The 9,887-nt window shown below is 42.9% G+C and overlaps 1 pseudogene; it reads right to left on the bottom strand.

Moving 5' to 3' along the window:
- Positions 1 to 1,406: 1,406 nt before the first annotated feature.
- Positions 1,407 to 5,625, bottom strand: LOC118703447 (annotated as a pseudogene).
- Between the last annotated feature and the right edge of the window lie 4,262 nt (positions 5,626 to 9,887).

The raw sequence follows: 9,887 nt of genomic DNA, 5'->3' as shown, positions 1-9,887 counted from the left end.
CAACAGGATTGATTTAGGGGTGGGTTCATGACCTAAGCAAGGTGAATCAGAGTCATTTTTGGAAACTTTGCTGGGAATAATTTTTTAGCAATCAGTGCAATATAAGACCATGTGGTGGTATCTATATTTGTCACCAAAAGAGCACCCCTGAAAAATGAAGATAAAGTGGAGAAAGAAAGATTTGACGAAGGAAGAAATAGATTCCTAATCACATTATCTGAATGCCTTGATCCAGTCCTGTCTGAAGTCTCCATTCCCTTGGAATTCCCACTTACTGAGCCAATTTATCCCCTCTTAATATTATACTTATCTGTTTAATCTGAGTCCTGCTTCTACTCAATTAATCTGCTTCTATGTAATTAAAACTGTAGCTTACTTTCTTGTCCTGTATGGTTGTAATTATAAAGTTTTAGGCTTTTGGTCACTCTGCTTCCCCAGTGTCTCAGACACCGATTCTCCGTCAATTCAATCTTATGGCCATTTGGGAACTCTTTTAAGGATAGCTGCTAGAAGAGATAAAGCATAAGCTCTGCTTGTGAATGGGTTAGCTCACTTTGTGAGTGTGAACTAAAAAACAAAGATAGTCACACTAAAGCCCCAGTTAGTGGTGATTTTGGCGGTGATTTTGGCAGAGAATAGAAAAAAAGTGAAGATGCAAAATTCTCAAAATGGGCAGAGCTTTGGGAATGTGCTTGGCCATCCAATTTGTGTAGAGAGTTTATCAAAGTCAGAAAACACATGGACTAATGGCTGCTGGCAAATTACTACATAACTGCTCATCTCTTTCTAACTTCTCACTGAGCAAAGTCCCGTTAGTGAGTCATTGGCCACGATGGGAATATTCACTCCATGGAAATTGGCAAATGTTGCAAATCAAGGGCTCCCTTATTCTCCTTAGTGAACATTTCCCAGAATATTGATTGCATGTAAGTCTATGTAAGGCCATCTTCCTTTAAGGTGGGGAACCATTTTCCCTCTTAACAGCAAAATCGATGTTCAAAATTCTTTTTTGTGAGTTTTTATCCCTTCAGATTTAAAAAACAGTATGGGGATAAGAATTCATAGCATGAAGACTTTCAGACACCTTGTTAGTATGATTGAATGAGCTGTCTCTCAGGGCTCAGGGAAGTACCCCATAATTTAATGAATTAAGGAAACAGTGGAACTGTTTCCTTAATTTAATGAATCTGTTGGGTGTTCCTAAAACTTTATTAAGAACTTAATATTTATCAGAAATAATTCTGGGCCACTGAATCTCAGTTAACCCTGACCTTCTTTGTCATATAATTTCTTTCTTTCTTTCTTTCTTTCTTTCTTTCTTTCTTTCTTTCTTTCTTTCTTTCTTTCTTTCTTTCTTTCTTTCTTTCTTTCTTCTTTCTTTTTTAACATTTTTTTTTAATTTTTATTTTTTTTAAGAAAAACTGTCGTGCTTCCTCCCAGGCCTGCTGAGGAAACCGTTTAGCCAGCTCAAGGTAGTCTTGGGGTCCGAGGCATTTTCCTTTGGGCTGGGGAGGCTGGTTGTCTGCCTGACGGTGATTCTGTGGGTGATTCTGTGCGAAGTCCTGCAGGAAGGAGGCCAGCAGCACGCAGCTCATCTCCGGCTCCAGTATGATCTTGTTGTGGCTGCTGTTGTAGCACGCGGCGATGAGCGATGGGGAATAGCACCCGCACCAGCCGCGGGTCGCTGAAGTCCTGGAAGGGCAGCTGGCACAGCTTCTGCAGCACCGTGGGGTGGCGGCCGGACTGCACGATCACCTGGTTGTCCTGGTTGTCCGGGGGGTTGACGGTGAAATAGCCCCCGCAGATGATGACCTCGTGGAGCAGGCTCTCGCAGGAGACGTGGTTGCAGTGGCCCAGGAGGGAGCTGGCAATGTGCCGGAACGCCAGGGACAGGCCCTCTGCGCCTACGATGGACTGGAAAGCGGGCAGGTCGAGGGCGGCGAAGCTGTTGAAGAAGCGCAGGCTCTTGATGGCCACCTGCACCGTGTTCTGGGAGTAGCTCTCCTTGGGGCTGGCAGCGCCGGGGTCTGCGATGGCGCCGTGGAACAGGATGCAGTCGAGCTTGTGCAGCACGACCGTGAGGTCTGTGGCCTGCAGGGCCGCCGTCAGCCCCGTGAGGTCCTGGCGGTTGCTGTCGAATATGCCGTATGACCTGCCAGTGTGGGCCCAGCACAGCGTGCAGGCTCCCTGCAGGAGCGAGGCCGGCCGCGGGTTCTCGTCCACCCGGCCTTGCACGGACAGGAAGCAGCCGCCCAGCTTGTGGATCAGGCCAATGCTCACCAAGTAACTGATGAGGTCCTGAACAAGGCTGTGAAAGGCTTGGGAGAGTTTGTTTTTCGTTTCTTTTGCCGAAGTCTGTGGTGTGGCCAGCCGGCTGTTTCCATCTGGCCGAATGGCAATCAGGCAGCCAGACACCATAGAGCTGACTTTGAGAAGTCCAGTTGTCAAACCTTCAAAAACTTGCTTATTTATATTTCTTCCCAAAAAAGCATTATTTTCATCTGGAACATACACCGTCAGCTGGTGTGTCAGGAGGACCATCAGGAAGGCGATCTTGTTGCTGAACAGGACGTCGGTGCAGTTTTCCGGGCAGTTGCTGCAGGCGAGGCTGTGAACTTTCATTGCCTTGCAGAGAGACTTAGGAGGGATTCGGGAAACCGTGTTCACGTTGGCGGCCGGGAGCACTCCTTGCAGAATGTGTTCCAGGGCTGTTAATCCGCCAGCGACTTGGAATGCAATCTGATCCGCCACATTCTTCTCCGGGATCCTGGCGATCTCCCCGAGGGTCCTGTCCAGCGCAGAGACCTTGTTGTTGGCCCACAACCCGCTGTCCTGGACTTGCAGCTGTTTCAGCAGGTCTTTGGCCAGTCGCTGGAGCTTTGCTTTATAAGGTGTACCTGAGCCAGATTTCTTTGTTTCCATTAAACGTTCCTATTCCTTGGCTCTGGAGTTCATGTGGGCTTTTATCTTTTTGGCTTTTTTGTTTGTTTGTTTTTCTGCCTCTCTTCTCCATCTTTCAGAGGCTCGGGTGGAGCTGTGCTTTGGACCACAATGTCAACGATGTACTTCTTTAAGGAAAGATGCTCCACTTTCTCATTGGAGAGCTCTCACCCTTGGATGCTGCTGCTCTCCCTCACTGCCTGCTTGCGCTTCCTTCCCTTAATGTGGCTGAACAGATACACCTCCGACGAGATCAGCACGTTGCACAGAGAACACTGTTTCTTCCTCTCGTAGGGGGTCAGCTTGGGGGCGCAGTCGGTGTTTGCGTCGGCTGCTCAGGGCCACAGTTTTCTCTTTTCTTTGTTCCATCTGCTCCATGTGCCTTCTGCTGCTCTCATCCGTTCTTGAGCTGTGCTTTTTTCTGCAGCTCCTCCATGGCCTCCTGCTGAGCTGCCATGAGAGCAGCCACTCGCTCTCTCCCTGTGGGCGTCCTCACGGGCCTTCTCCTTCTCTTGTCTCTGTTGCTCAATCCGCGCCTCTTGCTCCTTCCTCTTCATTAGCAGTTCTTCCACAAGGGCCTGCTGCTCTGCCTCCAGCGCTCGCTTTCGTTCCTGGACAGCTTCGCCGCGTGCTTGCTTTTCTTCCTGTCTTCGCTGCCGCTCTTCCTGTTACTCATTCAGCCTCTGCTCTTACTCCTTCAGTTTCGATAACACGTCGTGGCGTTTATTCTGGGCTTCCAGGGTATTTATGAAAGCAGTTTCATTTACCTTTGCTTCCTCCTCTTGTGCTTTTTTCACAATTGCTTGTAACTGCACTTCTCGCTTGAATTCAGTATGAATGAAGCAGTTTCTCCTCCACCATCCTCCATTGCTGATCTAGCAATTCTTCCTTCCACTTCGGACATCGTTTTCCCTTTCTATCAGTTTCGGAAGCTTTAATGTTTTCTCTTCACGCAACTTTTCCCTTAGCTGCTGTGCTTTCATCTGTTTTTCTTCATGTTTCTTCTTAGCTTCTGCAATTGTTCTTTTGCGAGTCGGGGAGGAGAGTTTCTCATGCATGTGAATCTGTGCCCTGGAAGTCTTGCAGGCTCCTCCTCCTACAATATCCCCCCAGGAGGTATTTTGGCGCCAAGATTCACGAGCTTCATAATCTGCAAGGACATCATTCCAGTTGATAGACCACAGAAAAACACATTTACACCACTCACGCTGGCAGAAAAATAACTCGTTGTCAGCTTCAATATTAATGTCATTGTTTTCTTCTGCTTTGATTTCTCTGGTTAATTGTTCTTTCTCAGCAATGGCGCTAGCAATGGCTTCTTCATTGGCCTCTTCTAGGCGATCTGCCAGCTCTTCCTTTTTAGCCAGAACTTCTGCCATGGAATTAGAAATCTCTGAAGAGTCCATTTCAGTTTCTATTCGTGCTTTCTCTGCTGATAATCTCTCTTTGTTGGTATGCAAAGGAGGTGAGTTATCTTGCTGATTAGTTGAGACACACACACGGTATCATTAGTTGAAACACACATGGTATCCCCTTACACAGCAGGCATTTCAGAACTTCGCACAGAACTATCTTGTAGGATACTACTACTGCCAGAGTTCTTGCTGTCATCCAGTGTACTTGCTGTGAACTGGGTCCTTTCAACCAGAGGATGCTCACATGAATGTGATGAGTCTTTGGGCCGAGCCTCTATGGCGTTAGAAAGTCCGTCTCCCACTTCACCTTTCTGTATGCTCTCATCTGGCAAAAGACGTACGTTTTCCTTATTGCTGTCATCCTTCGACCTTAATGCCTGTGTCGAAACTTTTGGCATCCCTGCTGTAGACCGTGAGCGAACAGCCCTCCCTCTCTGCACAGTTTCCCATCCTTCAGCATCTTTCCGTTCGTTTTTGCAGGAAGTCTTCTGCACTGCCATTGGGGGGCGAGACTGCACAGGCCCTGAGTGATGAGCCTTGACCTTCTCGCCCAACTAACACCTGCGGAAGCCACACAGGGCGCAGCCACTGTGCCTGGGGAAGCCCCAAAATTTAAACTTCTCCGCGCATTTGACGTTACGCTTATTCTATCTGTGGACGGACTTGGAATCACGTGGCGCCCCGGAGACATCTTCACTTCCCACTCTAATGAAGCGGGTCTGCTCTGAGCATCAGTCTTCTCCAGCTTTTCCTGCAGTTGGATCCAGTCAATCAATGCTTTAAAATCTCTTACATAATTATCCAGCATCATCAGCACCTCCTTGCATTCCACCACGCTCTGATCTAATTCACAAGTGACACAGATCTCATCGACGGCCCGGCGGAGGTTGTCAAACAGAAATGCCCAGTAGCGAGCTCTCAGATCAATTTTGTGAGGGTGCCTTGTCTTAGTGGGACTTTATCCAAGTGTTTTATCTCCATGTGCGGATGTTTTTTTTACAACCTACCGTGGCGTTCTGTTTAGTAGTTTTATGAGTCCCCAGAATTATCCTCTTCAGTTTCCCACCAGTTTGAAATTTAGGTTTCCTGTCATCATCTTTGCTTTCTACTGGAACACTCCAAGCTATGAGATTTCTTCCTGTACGACTCTCCTCTGCAACTATCCTCCTTACTTTGTCCTGGCTATTGGAGCGCTGGAATGAAGCCATCATTCTTTAATTCCCTTCTATGCCAAGAAGCTCATTTATCATGAGATTTGACTCCCCGCCCAGCCCACCAGTCCGAGAGGCCCTTTGTCATATAATTTCTAGGGTACTGTTTTTTCTGTAAAAAAAAAAAAAGTTCCCCTTGTTATACAACTAAAAAACAAAACAAAACAAACCCCCCCCCCCCAAAAAAAAAATCCCACACACAACAGCTCCAATTATTAGCTGATTAATGAGATCCTTTTCTATTCAGTATTTTGTTGTTGCTGTTAACCCTCACCCAAGGATATGTTTGCATTGATTTTTAGGGAGAGTGGGAGAGGGACAGACAGAGACATCCATGTGAGAGAAACACATCGATTGGTTGTCTCCTGCAAGATCCTTGACCAGGGCCTTGGCTGGGGAGGAACCTGCAATCACGGTACGTGCCCTTGGCCAGAATTGAACCAGGGACCCTTTGGTCCACAGGCCGATGCTCTATCCACTGAGCCAAACCTCATAGGGCTCTGTTCAGTATTTTTAAATGACATTTTAGATAATAGGGTATAAGCAGGCCTTACTTGATATACAATTAAGAAAATGTAAAATTTGAATTTGTGATGCTTTTGATTTTCTGTGAAAGCTCTCAGATACCTAAAATATGGAATTGTACAGACATAAAAAATTTAAAAAGCAAAAGAGACTCCAAACTGTTTTCCTTGGGATTTCTTTAAAATTATCAATGACTTTGGTGCTTAATTGCCACATTTAGCTTTGCTAGGGTGAACATGTTCTTTAATGTTAAAGTATAAGGTTCCCGCCCCCCCCCCCCCCCCAAAAAAAAAAGAAATGCTAAAAATAAATTGTGGTAGTCATTCTTCCATTAACAAGGGCTCATCTTTGCATTAAATAGACAGATTTCTGAAATGGACTAACAAGATAATAAGGAATAAAATAAAACAAAAAATGGAAAAAATAAACAACCAAATAAGTAAAAAAAAAATGAAAACAGAATGCTTGGTGTCCTGAGAAATAATTTGCAGAGGAATTCTGCAAAGTACAGAGTTGGTGTTGAATTTTGTATTGTTAAATGACTTTGCCCCAAAATTATATTGACACAATTTTCATGTATTTTTCCATTAGGAAACAGTTTCCACTTAAGTGGTGAAATCAGGCTCCAGCTTGATTGTTATCTTGAAAAGAATTATGCTGTAAAATCAAATGGATTCATGCGAAGGCAGTATTTTTGTTTAGACAGACTTTGAAAATTATCTGAGTGCAAAAGAGCAGCACAACGATAAAGGTGTCATATAAAATAATCTTTAAAGAAAACTTGTCTCTCTTCTTTCTTAAAATACAGTTTGCGGTGACTGGCTCAATCTGTTCTAGAAAGTGCCATTTTCAGCAAAATTTAATTTTACATTTTGGCTTCAAAAATTTCATTTTGATTATATTGAATGTCTGAAAGACTTTTATTTTCTATATTGGTTTGTGCTCTCATTGTCAATATTATTTTTTTCCAATATTATGTGAGATTATCCTCACAGTCTTTAATTTGGTGTGATTTTTTTAAATTTGAAAATCATTTTATGAAATCATTTATTGCTAATGGAACAGATCTGCATTCTCAAATTGTTTCCATAGATTCAGTTTGCCCCTTTGGCTGACTTTGTATGGTATTTTCCTGGCTCTAGTTCTGGCCCTAGAGTAGAAGCTCAAAAAAAGCCTGTTTTATTTGGAGCAGATTGAAAGAGGATCCTGCCCTATTTAGGTTTGAAAAGCTGTTGTATTTGTGAGGTATATAAGCCATGGTTTTGGGGAATCATTGAATCCAGAGATGAGCATGCAATAATTTGTTAAAGTTGAATTTTTCAGTGGCAAAGTAGGTGACTTTGTTGTGTTGTGTAGTTTGCATGTAGTGTAATAATGGATTTGTTCTTTGAGTTGCTAGTTGATATAATCTATTACCGTCATTCAGTAAGAAACATATCATACACAGGAGATGTGAACTCAGCTCCTTAAAAACCATGGATCCTACTAGCAGTTAAAAGTCGAGATCTTGACACAACCTAGAAGCAGAAGAGCACATGAATAAATTGGAGTCTTTAGAAGGTGGTCACTGTTACTAAGAAGGCAAAAACAGAAACAGAAATATTCAGAATAATATCATGTCTCCAGCCAGGGACAGGGGCCTTTGTACATTCGCCAGACTCATCTGGAATCCCAGAGGCTCTGGAACACATATGAAAGGAATTTTATTTATGCTATTAAAGCAGCAGTATGATCTTGGCTTTGGCAGCATTAGGGCAGTGAAGTCAGGAGCCTTGCCCTATAGAACTGACATCTAGTGTACTGACTCCAGTCCATCTTTGGGTCCAGGGTAATGGCTGGGGACAGTTTACAATCTCTATTGATAGTTTTCTGAATTCACCAATCTCTATCCCCACCTCTTTTTTTCTTCACCTTAAGATTGTATTCTCAGAAATAGTATTGGCTGGGGACTGAGAAGAAGGTAATGGGCTGGAGATTTTACAATTTTATTGTTTTGGTCTCAACACAAAAGGCTGTATTGTCTGGCCAGCGTGGCTCAGTGGTTGAGCATTGATTATGAAGCAGGAGATTACTGGATCAATTCCTGGCCAGGGCACATGCCTAGATTTCGGGCTTGATTCCTGGTGGTGTGTGGGTTTTTTTTTTTTTTTTTTTTTTTTTTTTTTTGTGTGTGTGTGTGTGTGTGTGTGTGTGTGTGTGTGTGTGTGTGGTGGTAGGGGGGATGAGATGCAGCTGATGTTTCTCATCAATGTTTCTGTCACTCTATACTTCTTATTTCCCCTCTCTCTAAAATCAATAAAAAATAAATGCTGTCTTATTTTCCTATGGGAAGAGTTTTAACTATAATTCTCTAATCAAAAAAGTAAAAAGCCTAAGACAAAGTTATTACAATATGAAAAATAAGAGTGAGGTTCAACATAAGCTTTGTAAGCATGAGTAGTGGTAGAAGGATTTTCAGAAGAATGCAATATATGTTCATGGCAAAAGCAGAGGATTAGGATCACGAAAGTTCAACAGTGGGCTCTGCCACTGACCAGCAGCATGGGCTTGATGATTCAATTTATTCATCAGTAAAATACGAAGGTGCTTTGCAGTCCAACACTGTGATTCTACCATGACCCTCAACAAAGGATTCAAGCCTGAGCTGAACTCTGAATCCTTAGCAGTGCACTTGCTTTAAGATATATTTTGCTACTTTTAAAAATGAGAAATAGTGTATGCAAACCGTACAGCAGCCATTGGGCTTTATATCAACTTGCTTTTGATAGTTTTATACCTAAAAGACAACATATTTCAAGGAGATGATCCTCTTTGTAACTCTTGGCATATTTTACATTATCACACCAATGCATTTTCAGCTACTTATGCCAGTGCTACAGTAGCAGTCAAGGTCTTAAAGCGTCCTTGGTTGATTTAAGTGAAATGGAGTTTTCTGTGCTTCTTAATACTTTGTGTTAAAAATACATATGTTATAGTGGGAATTGTGGGTGGGAGACTGCAGCAAGTGATGGGAGAAATACTTCTCTCTGCAGGTCACAAAACTCAGTCCTGAAATTGTGTCCGTATGGGTACAAGGTAATGCTTCTGATCAGTTTCCCAATGGCAGAGCTAAATCAATGCCCTCGATGGCATTGGAATAGCACTGGCTTCTTATGGAGTAAATGGAGTAAACAATTAAGTGCTTTATTTTTATTTTTATTTTTATTTTTATTTTTTTTACCTTATATCCAATATCCTAAACTATAGGATTTCATGAAGTCTGAATGTTTTACAAACTTTAGTCTGTTAGGCACAATTGATGCCAATAACTGGCCTGTTTTTCCTGTATTGATGCTGTTTCTCCCAACGCATTTTCTGTGCTTTGGAAATATCCAGTTAGTTAAATATAGATGCTTCTAGTTCATCCAAAAAGAAATATTATATAATCTTCCCAGAGAAATACTTATTGTTCTCTGAGTAACAACATGAAGTTCATTTGCTCTCCACTAAATTGAAAAAGTTAGATTAAAATGTCACTGAGTACACAACAACTTAGACAAATTTTACAAATATTTTGCTGAGCAAAATAAATCACATCCCTACTCCCCTGTGGCAATAGATATGAGGATGTGTTTTATTTTGGAGGGGGTGGAGTATGGGGTCAGGGGCCATGGATTGCTAGGAATGGGGGGACATGAGGGAGCTTCCCAAGGTGATGATAATGATTTATATTTTATTTTGTGTGGTGGTTATGCAGGTGTAATATAGCCGTAAAAACCCATTACCCCAAACATTTAAGTTCTTTGCATTTTATTGC

Source organism: Pipistrellus kuhlii, unplaced genomic scaffold (genome assembly GCF_014108245.1).
Source record: "Pipistrellus kuhlii isolate mPipKuh1 unplaced genomic scaffold, mPipKuh1.p scaffold_m20_p_4, whole genome shotgun sequence".
Taxonomy (NCBI): Eukaryota; Metazoa; Chordata; class Mammalia; order Chiroptera; family Vespertilionidae; genus Pipistrellus; species Pipistrellus kuhlii.
Note: the sequence above shows the minus strand (reverse complement) of the source record. Positions and strands in the feature narration are given on the sequence as shown.